The sequence below is a fragment of the Canis aureus genome, chromosome 26, assembly GCF_053574225.1.
Source record: "Canis aureus isolate CA01 chromosome 26, VMU_Caureus_v.1.0, whole genome shotgun sequence".
Classification (NCBI taxonomy): domain Eukaryota; kingdom Metazoa; phylum Chordata; class Mammalia; order Carnivora; family Canidae; genus Canis; species Canis aureus.
Genome location: NC_135636.1, coordinates 27,436,276 through 27,449,499, shown reverse-complemented (window position 1 = coordinate 27,449,499; position 13,224 = coordinate 27,436,276). Strand labels below are relative to the sequence as shown.

Here is a 13,224-nt window from a genome sequence, read left to right as displayed (position 1 = left end):
GTTGCTGTCACGGCGAGTAGCTGAAGGAATGTGCTCTGCTGGGGAGCCCCTGGCCCACACAGGGGTCTGATGGCCCCGGTACAGGAGGAGCCGGCTGGAGAACCTGTCTGTGGGCACAAAGAGGTGGTGAGAGCCAGCAGGGAAGGAAGAGGCAGGCTGGTGGCCGGGGCTAGTCTTCAGGGGTCTTCTGTGCCATGCAGGGAATGGGGACATTATCCTGAGGGCCAAGGGCGGCCGTTGAAGTTTTGGGTGAGTAGATGACATGATTAGATCCAAGCTTTTGATTTCTTTTTTTTTCAAAGATTTTATTCATTTATTCACGAGAGACACACAGAGAGAAGCAGAGACACAGGCAGAGGGAGAAGCAGGTTTCCTGTGGGGAGCCCAATGTGGGACTCCATCCCAGGACCCCAGGGTCAAGACCTGAGCTGAAGGCCAGGACTCAACCACTGAGCAACCCAGGCATCCCTAGATCCAGGCTTTTTAAAGCCCTTCTGACCGCCTGGCCAGACCCTGTTCGAGACCCAAAGGAGGCCTCAGGAGCGTCTGAGCCCAGGACAAATCCCTGCCCACCTGGGAGGGGACGGCTATAAACACAGTAAGTAAAGTGCACAGTCTGTGAGACTGTGGTAAGTACTAAGGGGAGAGAGAGAAAATGTGGAGGAGAAGGGAGTGGCAGGTGGCAGGTCGAGATTGTGGCTAGGGCCCCAGGGAAGGCCTCCCCAGAAGGAGACTTCTGCCTGCGTGAATGCTGCCTGCTGCCACGGGAGGAATGTTCCAGGAAGCAAACACCCAGCAGCAGGAGCTGGAGTGGGGCAGACCTGGGCGAGAGGAGGGAGACGGCCCGAGGGCCGCACAGCTTGCAGGGCCTGAAGGTCTTCATGAGGACTGGGGCTTGTCTGCGTGCCCGGCCACTGTGGGGCAGCGAGCTCCCGAGGCTCTGTGGGACTCTCCTTGGAGCAGGGTCCCTCTGGCTGCCACGTGGAGAATAGACTGCAGGCAGCAGGACAGGAGCAGGCCAACAGCAAGGCGGCTGGCGGGGGGAAGATCCGGATGAGGCTGGGCCAGGGGGAGGTGAGGGGCTGGCGAGGAGTGCTGGAAACAGAGATGAATCGAGAAATTGGAGCCAGCAGGACCTGCTGGTGCTGCCCATGTGGGGTCACACACACACACACACACACACACACACACACTCACGCACACGCGCATGCACACACGCAGATGGAGCCAGAGCCCGAGTCCGGGAGGAAGGAGTTCAGGATGTCAGCCAGCGTTTGGCGTGGGCCGTGGGAAGGCTGGAGTTGCCATTCACTGGGGTGAGGAAAGTTGCAGGTGGAACAGGTCAATGTGCAGATGTCAGGAGATCGGACGGGAACCAAGTCAGCTAGAGAGGCACCGAGGAGCTGCGGGGCTCCGGGGAGATGCCCAGGTGGGCAGTCTCGGCGTGGGGGTCGCCCGCAGAGAAGCCCGGGAAGGTGGATGGAAGAAGCCTGACCGGGGCCCTCCACCCACAGAGGTGGGGGGCAGATGGCAAAAGAAGCAGCAAAAGGGCCGAGGAGGAGCAGCCAAGGAAGTAGGAGGCAGATAGAACATTCCGACTGCCAGCAAGTAAAGCGGTGAAGGAGGTTTGGCCTCGTCGGCTGCTGCTGGCCGGTCCTGGGCAGCGAGGGCTGAGTGAAGGCACTGGTTTAGCCACATCGAGGTCCTTGGTCTCCTGGGAGGGGAGGTGAAAGGCTGAGGGGAGCGAGTTCGAGGGAGGAGAAGGGGCCGGCAGGAAAGACACACTTTCAAGGAGCTCCCGTGGGAGGGGGCGGGAACTGCAGGGGAGGCAGTGTGGGCTCCAAGAGAAAACCCAGCAGATCGTGTGACTCGGTTGGTGTGTTGCCTGGGTTGAGTGGGCAGAGAGGGAAATGCTGATGAGTTCTAAGAGGGGAGAGTTGCTGGAGCAGGATCTCCGGGAACATAGAGGGGACACATCCCCGAATCATCCCGCCGACCCCAGGAGATGAGCGATGCTACCCTTTCCGCTTTACAGGTGTGGGAACTGCAGCCCAGAGAGGGTTGGTTGCCCTGGCCCAGGTCACACAGCTAGGAGAGATGGCGAATCTCCACAACTCTGCCTTCCCCTTGATAGGTCGGGCTGTTATCCTACTTGACAGATAAGGCTCAAAGAGGTTCAGTCATTAGAAACAGCTCACAGAGCAGGTTAGTGGCTGGGTTAGGAGGTAGGTTTGATGTGAGGTTGAAGAAGGGGCAGCAGGAGGTGTCAGGAGTGACTCTGGCACCCAGAGCAGAATTATGGAGAAAACGAAGCTGAAAGAGCGGCTTCTCCCAGGGCTGGGGACTGGGAGAGAAGCAGGTTTTCAGAAGCTGCTGGGTTCAGTCTGGGAGGTGCACGGGTTTTCCCAAGCGTAAAATGGGACATGGTGCTGACCTCACTGAGTCATTGACACTCAAATGAGTAGAGGTAGGTAAAGCCCTTCGAAGAGGGCCTAGCACCCAATAAATGCCAAGTAGTGTGTCGGCCCTCATTACTCTGGGTCTGGCTGGCTGGAAGCACAGTGGGACTTCTACCCAGAAATATGCACCAGCAGCTGGCTCACGGGTGAGCCTAGTAGGGCAAGAGGGCTGATGGGAAACTCAGGGCCACACAGACCCTTTGGGGTCCTTCCCGGACAAGCTCAGCTCCTGGATCATCCCTGGGTTTGAAGGCACAGCCTTCAAGGGACCCGAGGGCCTTTAAGAAGCTCCAAGGGTGGAGCCTTTGGGGGAAAGACCTCTAGGAGCCACTAGAGGCTTTGGAGCAGGGGACGGATGGTTTTACTTCTCGAAGCCTGAGGTCTTTGTCTATAGGATGGGTGGCCGGACTCTTGCCTTATAGAGATGCGGGGACCATAACATGTGCTGACTGAATCCTGGGACCGGAATTCAGGCAGGCAGGGTACCTACCTGCTCTGATCTCATTTGCTGTGTGGCCTTGAACTAGTAGCCTAACCTCTCTGGGCCTTAGCTGTAGAACCTGGATGATATAAGTGTTCCTGCAGACTGATGACTCCATCACCATTTAGAGCTTCCCAATTTCATTAGCTGGCAAATCTCCAGCTGCACCTGAGGAGTTTTTCAGCTTCGAAGGCCTGCTTCTCTCCAGAGCCAGCAGAATGCAAGGCACCCTGGGCCTGAAGGATCCCACTTTGGGGCAGCTCTGAGGTGTTGGCCTGTGTTTCATTGATCCAGGACAGAGAAGTTGTGGGGCCTATTTTCCAAGTGTCCTCATTTTATGGATGAGTAAACTGAGCCTCAGAGGAAACATAACTCACCTTACCCTCAGAGCCCTCCTCTTTTTTTTTTTTTTTTTCAGAGCCCTCCTCTTGCCACAACTCTCGGGCCACCCTGAGCTGCTGGCTCTTCGGGTGCAGATATCAGACCCTCAAGGGCATAGAGAAGCCTCTGCCCTGGTCCCCCCCACTCAATCCCAGGCTGTGGCATCTCCTATGTGCCAGACCCTGTCCTGAGCACTGGGGACCGACCACTAAGAGGACTCAGATGGGGTCCTCACCTCCTCTGGTGGAAAAGATCATGTGAACAGAAACACAGAAGTTAATGAGAAGAAGAGATTCATTCTGACCTAAGGATCCGGGGCAGCTTCCTGGAGGAGGAGGCACTGAGATGCATCTGGAATACCGGCCATCTTTAGAGCAACAGCCTCGGGCTTCAGGACATGGTCTTACAGTACCTTTCCAGTCCCCATTACCTTAGTCCCATTTTAGAGATGAGAAGAGTGAGGATCAGAGAACTGTGACAGGTCCAGGGTCACATGCTTGGGAGAGGGGCCTGAGCCATTTCCTGGGCTGAAGAGGCAGGAGAAGACTCAACCCCGACAGCCTCAACCCAGGAGGCCCAGGTCTTCCCCTGGCCCGAGTGTCCCCAGCACCCAGTTTCACTTCCCAAAACACAGACCTATTTTGGATCCTGCTGACTTCCTTTCTCACTCATGGCCGTTCAGGCGCCGAGGACTGGGCAACCGTAGAATGGACCTGGTGCCCCTGGGCCTTTCTCAATGCCCCTCTTACACCACCGTCCTGGAGCCTTCTCCCTGCCGGGCGGGCGCGGGGCTCCTGGGGGGGGCCGAGACCGCAGGGGGCTGGCGGGAGCTGCTCCCCCGCCGCCGGCTCCCAGCCCGCGCCCAGCCCGAGGCGCAGGGGTCCCAGCCCCACGGTGTCCCGGCCTCGTGACCTGGGCCAGCTCGGTCCTGAGCCTCCGTCTCCTCAACCTGTGACAGGAGGTTAAGGCGGCCTCTCACCTTGTTAGAACCCCACGAATCTAATCGCGGTGGCCCGGACACCGCTGGTGATTCCAGGACTCTTGCCCTGGGGAAGCCGAAGCCCTGATGTGGGGTGAGACCGTCCAGAAGGCGGAGAACGAGCAGTAGGGTAGGGCAACCAAACAGTGGCTTAGAAAGTGAGGTGAATTACAGGGAAAACGAAGCTGAGAAAGAGATGTGTGTGAGGTGGGAAAGGGGTTGTCATTTTTAAATAGAGTGGTCACAGGAGGCCTCCTGAGAAGGTGACATCTGATGACCTGGAGCGGGTGGTGGAGCTGGCCCTGCAGAATCCTGGGAAGGGTATAGCATGTGCGAATGATGTGACGCATGAACATCGGCTCAGTGACACTCTGGGGGCCAGGGGGCCGGACAGGCACGGGGAGGCCAGGGCATGAAGGCCTCCAGGGTCAAGGTCAGGACTTCACTCAGAGCCTAGGTGGGGAGCCACTAGAGGCTTCGGAGCAGGGGAGGGATGGTTTCCCTCCAGCTGTCTTATGGAGGGTACGCTGTGGGCCAGGGTGGGGGCGGGGAGAGGTGGGTGTAGCCATCCTTGTGCTGGTGTGGGCAGCAGCAGGGCCAGGACAGGTGTGGTCAGACTCTGCTTATATTTTGAAGGTGGAGCTGAAGGGATCTGCTGACAGATCTGGTGGCAGGGCAAGGGACAGGAGGGGGAAGGTAAGGGTGACTCTAGGCTTTTTGACTGAGGCTGAGCAATGAGAAGAATGGAGTTCCTGTTTGCTGAGATGGGGGGACCTCCAGAGGACCAGACTTAGGAGTGGAAATCGGGAGCCCAGGCTTGGAGTGGTGATGTGGAGGCGGCAGATGGGCACTCAGGTCTGGAGGGCGGGGGATAGAAGCAGGTGCCAGTGCCACCTCCCTGGCCTCCCGATCGCCCTCCGGCAGGCCCCTGTGGTGGATAGACCTCTCCAGTCCAATAGTTGCCTGTTGCTATGGCCTAGAGCCCAACTCCTGGCCTGGCCTGGCTCCAGCTCACCTCTCCATCCTCATCTCCCTTCAGCCTGTGGACCTTAGTTCATATCTTGGGCTGGCCTCGGGGCTTTGTACTTGCCCTGCTGCATTCTGGTCTGCTCCCTACCTGCTTGGTGGCCCTGGATGTGGCTCATCCTTGTTCTGGGCCTCAATTTCTCCATCTGTAAAAAGGGGGAGCATGGAGTCCTTGAGCCCTAATGAGGGTCCTTAAGTTTCCACACTTTGGAACTTTGGGAGCCATAGAAGCTACCCTTCTTTGCTCTGGTGAGACCCTGGGCAAGATGCTTCATGTTCCCCACCCACCTTGGTCTTACCTGCCTTCCAGGGTCTGTCGCAGGTGCTGGCTGCTGGAGGAGGGACACATGGTCCCTAGGACCATGTTCCTGGAGGAGAAGAACATTTCAGATGGAGCTATGCGGCCTGGGGCAAGACCTTCCCCACTCAGAACCTCACCTGCAGACTGGTGCTCATGCCTGCTGAGAGGTGCGGGGACAGCAGGACACCTGGCACACTACCCACTTGACAGTGTAGCTGGCCCAGCCGGCTCCCTGACAGCCAGGATGGGAGACTCAGCCCTGCCCTCACAGAGCTTGGCCAGCAGGCACCCGGCAAACCAAGTCAGGTACACCTCGGACCCCGCCCCAAGGGAGATGAGGGCTCTGGCGGTGTGTTCCACTGGCACCCACTGTCCTCAGCCTGCAAAGCCCACCTGTCCCAGGGCTTCCCCCCAGGACTCCACTCTGGCTAACAGCTCTAAGGATGAGTTGGAATCAATCAGGTGAACTCATGGCGAGAGGAGAAAGGTTTGGGCAAAGGCCTGAGAGTGGGAGAGAGTGACTTGTCCAGGATCACATGACTTATGGGAGGAGCCTGAGCCCATTCAAATTCAAGGCAAATTCAAGGAAGCAAAGGAAGATCAGTGTATCTGGAATCTCCAGTGATGGCTGGTGGGGAAGGTTGGGGAGCCCGGGTCAGACCTCCTGCGTTAGTCATGGGCTTCCCAGTCTCAGGAAAGAAGTGATCTCAGAAACCATCCAACTTCTCATGATAGATGGGAAAACTGAAACTCAGTTGGGTAAGGGACATGACCAAGGTCAAAGCAAGTTGAGGCAGACGCAGGGTTAGAATCCGGGCTTTCTATCATCTGCCTGTGGCTCTTCCTGCATCTGGTGAGTGGCCCAAGAGAAGGGGGAGAAAATAAATTGTTGACTTAGCACCTGTGTAACACACACACACACTCACACCCTTTACCGTGGGTCCCTGAGCCTTAGGCCAGAGCCAGAGCCCTGGGAATCCCTTCCAAACAAGAAAGGAACAGGAACATAGCAGGTCATTTGATCCAGCCTCCTGCCACTGACCTCAAGCCTTCATACCACCGTCTCATTTGAAATCCTCTGAATTCTATTATAGTGAATAGAAACTATAATCCCCATCTTGTAGATGAGCAAACCAAGGAGAGAAAATGCAGCACTGACCTAAAGCCCCACCATAATCATCAGCCAAAGCTGTCTTGACTCCTAGTGTAGTGCTCTTTCCAAGGTCAGACATAGCACAGGTTTGAGCTATCTGGAGGAGGAAGTCCTTCCTATTGTCTAACTGAAATCTCTCCGGCTTTACTAAGTCAGCTTCCCCTTGTTTGGATGGATGCCTAAGGATGTGCAGAAGCACTGGGAATCTGCCTCATGGTCCTCGACTATTATTATGGAGGTGACTGAGTAGGAGTAGGAGACTCGGAGTAGGAGACTCAGAGACACCCCCTGCCCCCCATGAATCGAAACCCAGGAAGCCCCTTTGCTTGGTGGGGTGGGGGAAATAGCCAGGCCATTTGCCGTTAGGGCCTTTCCTCTAAGGGAAGGTTCTGGGAAAACCCTGGAAAGAATTCCCCAGGGAAGAAGTCCTTCTGGATCACCCCAAGGACACACACTCTCCCCAGGACGCAGCTGCCCGGGAACTGAGCTCGCGGCTGGCAACCGGCAGAACCCAAGGCCTCAGATCCACCCCCGTGGCCAGAGGCGGCCTTGCGTTTCCTCCACACACATGCCTGTTCGACTTGCTTGTCAGAAACCACTCAACAAAATCCAATTTATGGAGCCAATACGAAGTGGGGGGGAAATGCCTCTAAACAAAAAATATCTTTTTCAAATCAAGGAGGAGGAAAGCTCGAGACCTGGACGTCTGGATGAGCAGGCCCCGTGCTAAGACCTGGACTCAAACCCCATGGAGGTCAGCCCGGGTGGGCCCTGGCATCTAGTTGGCGTCTTTCTCCAGAGAGATCTACGGCTCAGTGTGGCCAATATTTCCTGAGAAAGCTGAGGTCATGGGGATGCTGGCAGCAATGTACTGAGGGCCCACTGTGTGCCGGCCACTGTGCAAAGTGCCTCTATGTGGCTTGCTTCCCTTGAACCCTCACAGCCGCCCCATGAGGTAGGTGCTGCTATTGTCAACACCATATCGATGAGGAAACAGAAACGCAAAGAGGTTAAGTCATTTGGCCAAGGTCACACAGCTAGTGAGAGGGGATAGAACACTCGAATGTAGGTGGTGTCAAGACCCTCACCCTTGACATTTTGCTACAGAGATGACTGGCACCCAGCGGGGGCCTGAGGTGTGTGGAAGAGAGGAACAGAGGGGCAGAGGCAAGGATACTGGTTGAGGCAGCAGGAGGCTGATCCCCAGGCCCTGTGCTGCTGCCAACAGCCTGGATGAGTCCTTATCCCTCTCTTGTCCCTTGTCATTCCTGAAATGGGCAGTTGGGTAAGATGATTTGAAGCTGGTACAGAAGTTCACAGTGGCCATGAGCACATTAAAGGTTCTTAGAAGTCCTGAAGTAAAGAAAACCCAGTGAGGGGTTCGTTGGAAGAGTTGGCCAGCAGAAAGAGTCCCCTAATGATCCACAACCTTGAGTTGAACTCCTATCGATAAGTCAGGAAGTTGACAACTATTAGTGGGCCCTTTGGGAGATAAATGAGCAAGACAGGATCCTGTCTATGAGGAGCTCCTCCTCTGGAGAGAAGGTAGCCAGCCAAGCCAGAGATAAGGGCCAGCTGGGGAGCTGGAGGTGCTGGGGGAAGAGGCATCTCACCCCGCCTGAGGGTCAAGGAAGTATGGCAGGAAAGTTAGCAGTCAAATAGGGTTTTAAAGGATGAGTATGAGTTTTCTAGCAGAGAATTAGAGAGGAAGGACAGTCCCAGGGCTGGAAACAGCGTATACAAGTCAGTCATGTGAAGTGTTTGTTGTTCCAGGGGATGGAGAACTCACTGTGATTGGAAGAGAGAAGGGCTAGGGGTGTGGGGCTGGAACAGGACAGTGAAGGGCCTTGAATGCTGAGCCAAGGAGTTCAGACTGTATGCTGCAGCATAACAGAGGTCATAACTGAGAGAAGAGACCCTTTGGGTTGGGGTGGAGGGGAAAATCTATAGTCCAGGAGTCCAGTGAGGAGGCTGGTACTGCTGTCTGGGCCAGACCAGAGGAGGCCCATAGTGCACTGAACAGATGGTCCATCTGACAAGGGATCTTTGGCTTGTAAGAAATCCAGCACAAAGAGACCTAGATGAAAATGAAGAGGACCTCAAGCATGACTGAATCCAGGGGCTCAAGTGGTGGTGTCAGAAATCTGGCCACACTCACATGGGTCAAGGGGGTAGGGTGTCTTCCATGGCCAGTGTTGGGGTCAGTAGTGCCCCAGCCACATGCCCTGAGTATGGGGAAGGGGCAGCTTTTCTAAGGAACTTCAGATGACTGGGAGAAGGATGCCACTAGGCAGGTGGGTGGTGCCCACCGTGGGTGGTGAGTGCTGCAGGTTTAGTGGAGGGTGGACCCTTGCCTCGCCCAGGCCTCTGAGGCCGATGCATGCACCTAAGGGCCAGGGTGGCCAGAGTGGGCTTCACGGAGGAAGGGGCCTGCAAGGGAGACTGGCATCATGAGTAGGATGGTGGTGGGCAGAGCGGGCACTCTGGGAGGAAGGATCTGTGAGAACAAAGATACAGAGGTGAGAGTGAGCAGGATGTGTTCCAGAGCCAGTGAGCACGCCGAGCCCAGAGGGCTGATGAAAGGAGGTGGGGGGAGGTGAGACTGGACCTGACATCAGAGGTACTTACGTGCCAGGCCCCCTCTGGCCCAGCTGGGTGGCCTCTGTGAACCAGGGGGGAGACAGATGCTCCATGGTTCAATAACCTTTCATGGCTCCCCACGGCCCACCTGCCAGGCCAAAAGCCTGACCAGGCATTCAGGGCCCCAGCATGCCCATTGCTCCCTGACAGGGCGCCTACGCTCACCCAGGTGGCCATGCCCACCACACTCCAAACACACCATTTCCCTTTCTACCTTCCAGCCTTTGCTCTGGATGCTTCCCTGCTCTCAATCCCACTCCCTGTTTGCTATTTCTATCCATCCTCAGAAAGCCAGCTAGAGGCCTCAGCCTCCAGGAGGCCTTCAGTGGGCCTCCACTCACTTCTCACTTTTGAGCTCCTGGAGCCCTTCATTTTGATTTTTTTGTTTGTTTGTTTTTTACACACACCTTAGCCCAGCCAGCCTGGTGGGGGCAGGGTGGCAGTCACCCCTATCTGGGCTTTGGAGCTGGTCAGACCTGGGCTCAAATTTTCCCTGTGTGACCTTGAGCACATCATTGGACCTCTCCTTGACGACAAATAGAGAATACAAACAAGGCCTCATATGAGGCTTAAATATGGTCACATGTAAGAAGTTCCTAGCATGTAGGTTCTCACGCAGCTCTCACTCCCAATTTTCTTGTTGCTCAAATTGGAAATTATGTCCATCTCACCCTCTGTGAGCTCAGGCCAGCTAGGAACCACACCTGGATTTTTTTTTCCCAGTCCCCCGGTGCCTGGCACATAGTAGGGGATTCATAAGGGCTGACCTCTCAGTTTTCCTGGGCCACACAGATCCATCCTCGCCCTCCTGGTCCCCCTGGGTGAAGCTAGGTGTAGGCCTCGGTGGCCCCACACCTGCTCCCTGAGGCTGACCCGGCAAGCTGCTAGGTGCCAGCATCCAGCATCAATAAATTACTGGCAAGTTCAAGTGACGGGACAGATCTAGTGTCAGCTTCCTCTGTGTCATGCAGGAAGGCTCAGGCCCAGGGGTTCCCCTCCATGAGCCTCTCCCACCAAGGGCACTGTCCGACTAATAGAATTGTGCCTACTGTGTGCCAGGCCCCACCTCGCCACTTTGCACCACATTTGATTGACGCCTCACAGTGATTCTGTGAAATAGGTACTGGCTCCATTTTACACATGGAGAAGCTGAAGCTTGATGAAGGGGAGTGACTAGCAATAGAAAAAAATTAATAACAGAAAGACAAGCCAGCTTCCTTTCTCATTTGACATACATTTTCTTGGATCTCATTGCAATTTTAGTTATAATGCAAACACACATGTTCACACACGCGCACGCACACACGCTCTTGGGGTTCTTCATTCATTCATTCAACAGCTATGTATGGAACACCTACTATGTGCCAGGCCATTCTGGACTTGGAGATACTGCTGTCAGGACACAATCCCTGTCGTTTCGGAACACGTCCCAGTGCATGAGATGAACAGAACCAAGGAAACAAATAAATCCACAGACTGGAAGGTGATGCTGGGTCTGCGGAGATAAACAAAGCAGGGCAAGGGGATAGAATCACTGGGGAGCTATTTTGAAAAGGGCAATCAGGGAGGGCTTCTCTGGGGAGGTGACATTTGAATGAAATTCCTTCTCTCAGACAGCCCGGGTGGCTCAGCGGTTTAGTGCCACCTTCAGCCCGGGGCGTGATCCTGGAGACCCGGGACCGAGTCCCATGCCGGCCTCCCTACATGGGGCCTGCTTCTCCCTCTGCCTGTGTCTCTGCCTCTCTCTCTGCATCTCTCTGTGTCTGTCATGGATAAATAAATAAAGTATTTTTTTTTAAGAAGAAATTCCTTGTCTCTTTATGCTTTCATTTCTGGAGACGGGAGATGCTGGACTCAAAAGATTTGCAGACTCTGTGAGGTGGGCAGAATGCTTTCCCAGGGGCTTGTGGGTCGGTCCCCAGGCACCACGGCATGGGCTGCTGCAGGTGTGGACACTTTATTCTCCTTCCTCTGCTCTCAGCCCCGAGTGCCTCCGTCCTAGGAGCCTGTGGGCTTCTCAGAGATGCTCACCCGAGTCTCCCCACCGTGTGTTCTCATGGCACCTTTTTGTTTTCTAATTCTCAACCCATTTGTCATGATCTTTGAGAAGTCAGCTATTCCCTGAGCTCCGTGAGGGCTGGGCCCGCTCTGTCTTGTTTATTGCCGTGTTCCCAACACCACGCGTGGCGTCCGACACGGAGAGGACACTCCCGACAGAAGGTCGGGATACTTGGTAGACAGACACACTCATCGTAAGAGCTAATATTCATTGAGTACTTCGTCTCACAATAGCTCTGTGAGTTAGGGATAATTATTATCACCACTTCACCGCTGTTGCAAAACAAGGCTCAGGGCGAGGAACCCAGGTCAGGCCACTCAGCAGCAGAGCCTGCCCCGAGGAGCACGCTAAAATGCTGAGAGACTGGTTGGGTAAGGGGGTGGCGAGTAGTATGGTGAAAAATGCTGTCTACCTCCATCTGAGCTATGCATTTTGGGAGCCGGCCCATTTATTCTTTCATTCATTCCCTCACTTTTTAAAACTTTATTCATTTATTCAATCATTGCTACGCCTCAGCTCCTGTGCTGGGCACTGGTAGGGACAGGTAACCGGGTAAACATGATATTGTGTGGTCAGAGCCAGGATGGGGAAAGCCCGGGGGTCTGTGAGCAACCGTGGGAGCCCCGGAGCCAAACCGAGGGATCAGGAAGCCTTTCTGGGTGAGGTGGACCTGGAGCAGCAGGGAAGCGTGCACAGGCAGCCTGCAGGGGTGGGTGCTTTGGAGTGGGAGGTGACAATGGTCTCACAAGCTCTTGATGGAAGTGACACCAGCTTCTGGCAGTGGAAACCACCCCTCCCCAAGGCTTCGGGGCCTTCCTGCTCCCCCTAGCCTTTGGTGGACAGGCCTCAGTGGAGCCTGCGTCACCCCACCCCACCCCAGGCTGGGGTCGCCCCACCTCACCTCTGAGTTGTGGGCATTCCCAATTACCTGGGCCCAGAGGCAGAGCTCAAAGAAAAACAGTGATCTGGGCCAAATCAGGTAAAGGCTCTGCCTGTGGCCCTGAGCCTCTTCCCCTCTGCGGGACTTAGTTTACCCATCTGTAAATGGCAGAGTTTCCATTGCATCCTCTCTGCAGACCCTTCATTGGTAACCTCTTGCGACCCAGGATGTTACCGTTAGCATCCCAAGTAGATGGAGGCCTGAGTTCTCTGTGCTTCAATCCCAGTCTCCCTTGGACATCTGGACTAAGGGTAAAGAAAAAATCTGGGAGTTCTACAACCTTGATTAATGGGACAGCCTACTTTGTCCTTTCAGCAGGTGGCTGGAACGGGAAGAAAAGCGGAGCAGTTGCCCCCTAGGACCATGACTGCAAGCTGGACGTTGAAAGAAACTCACCTCCCACCCAGCATGCTCAGGGGCAGGACACCTGCTAAAGGATACCACTGACATGAATAGGCTAGAGGTCCAGGGATCTGTTTTGGCAGAAGTGGGTTTGGGCTGCAGTAGGCCTCTCTCATTCTGCTCGACCACCTCCACTTTTTTCATGGTACTTTTTGGGGCATGATGCTGAGATGTGCCTAGGATAGAGTAAGCTGACATATGGGAGGAGAAAGCAAGGCCTCTGACCTCCAGGGCCCTTGACCACAGACCCTCGGGCCTCCACCTCTCACTTCCTCTCTACTTCTCAGTCTTTCCCCTCTTTACAACCCACCAGTGGCCTTGTATCACACTTAGAACGCAATCCAAGGTTTTTCCTACAGTCTCCTGCCTTCCAACCCCTCCTTACTCACTTCACTCTGGCCAT

At 55.2% G+C, this 13,224-nt stretch overlaps 1 long non-coding RNA gene across 1 annotated transcript; it reads right to left on the bottom strand.

The window, feature by feature from the left end:
- Window positions 1-324: 324 nt before the first annotated feature.
- LOC144298182 (uncharacterized) lies at window positions 325-10,993 on the bottom strand. Its single transcript, XR_013365152.1, has 3 exons — window positions 10,779-10,993; window positions 5,626-5,694; window positions 325-1,095 (listed from the first exon to the last, which is right to left on the bottom strand). It is a non-coding gene; the product is annotated as an uncharacterized LOC144298182 (long non-coding RNA).
- Between the last annotated feature and the right edge of the window lie 2,231 nt (window positions 10,994-13,224).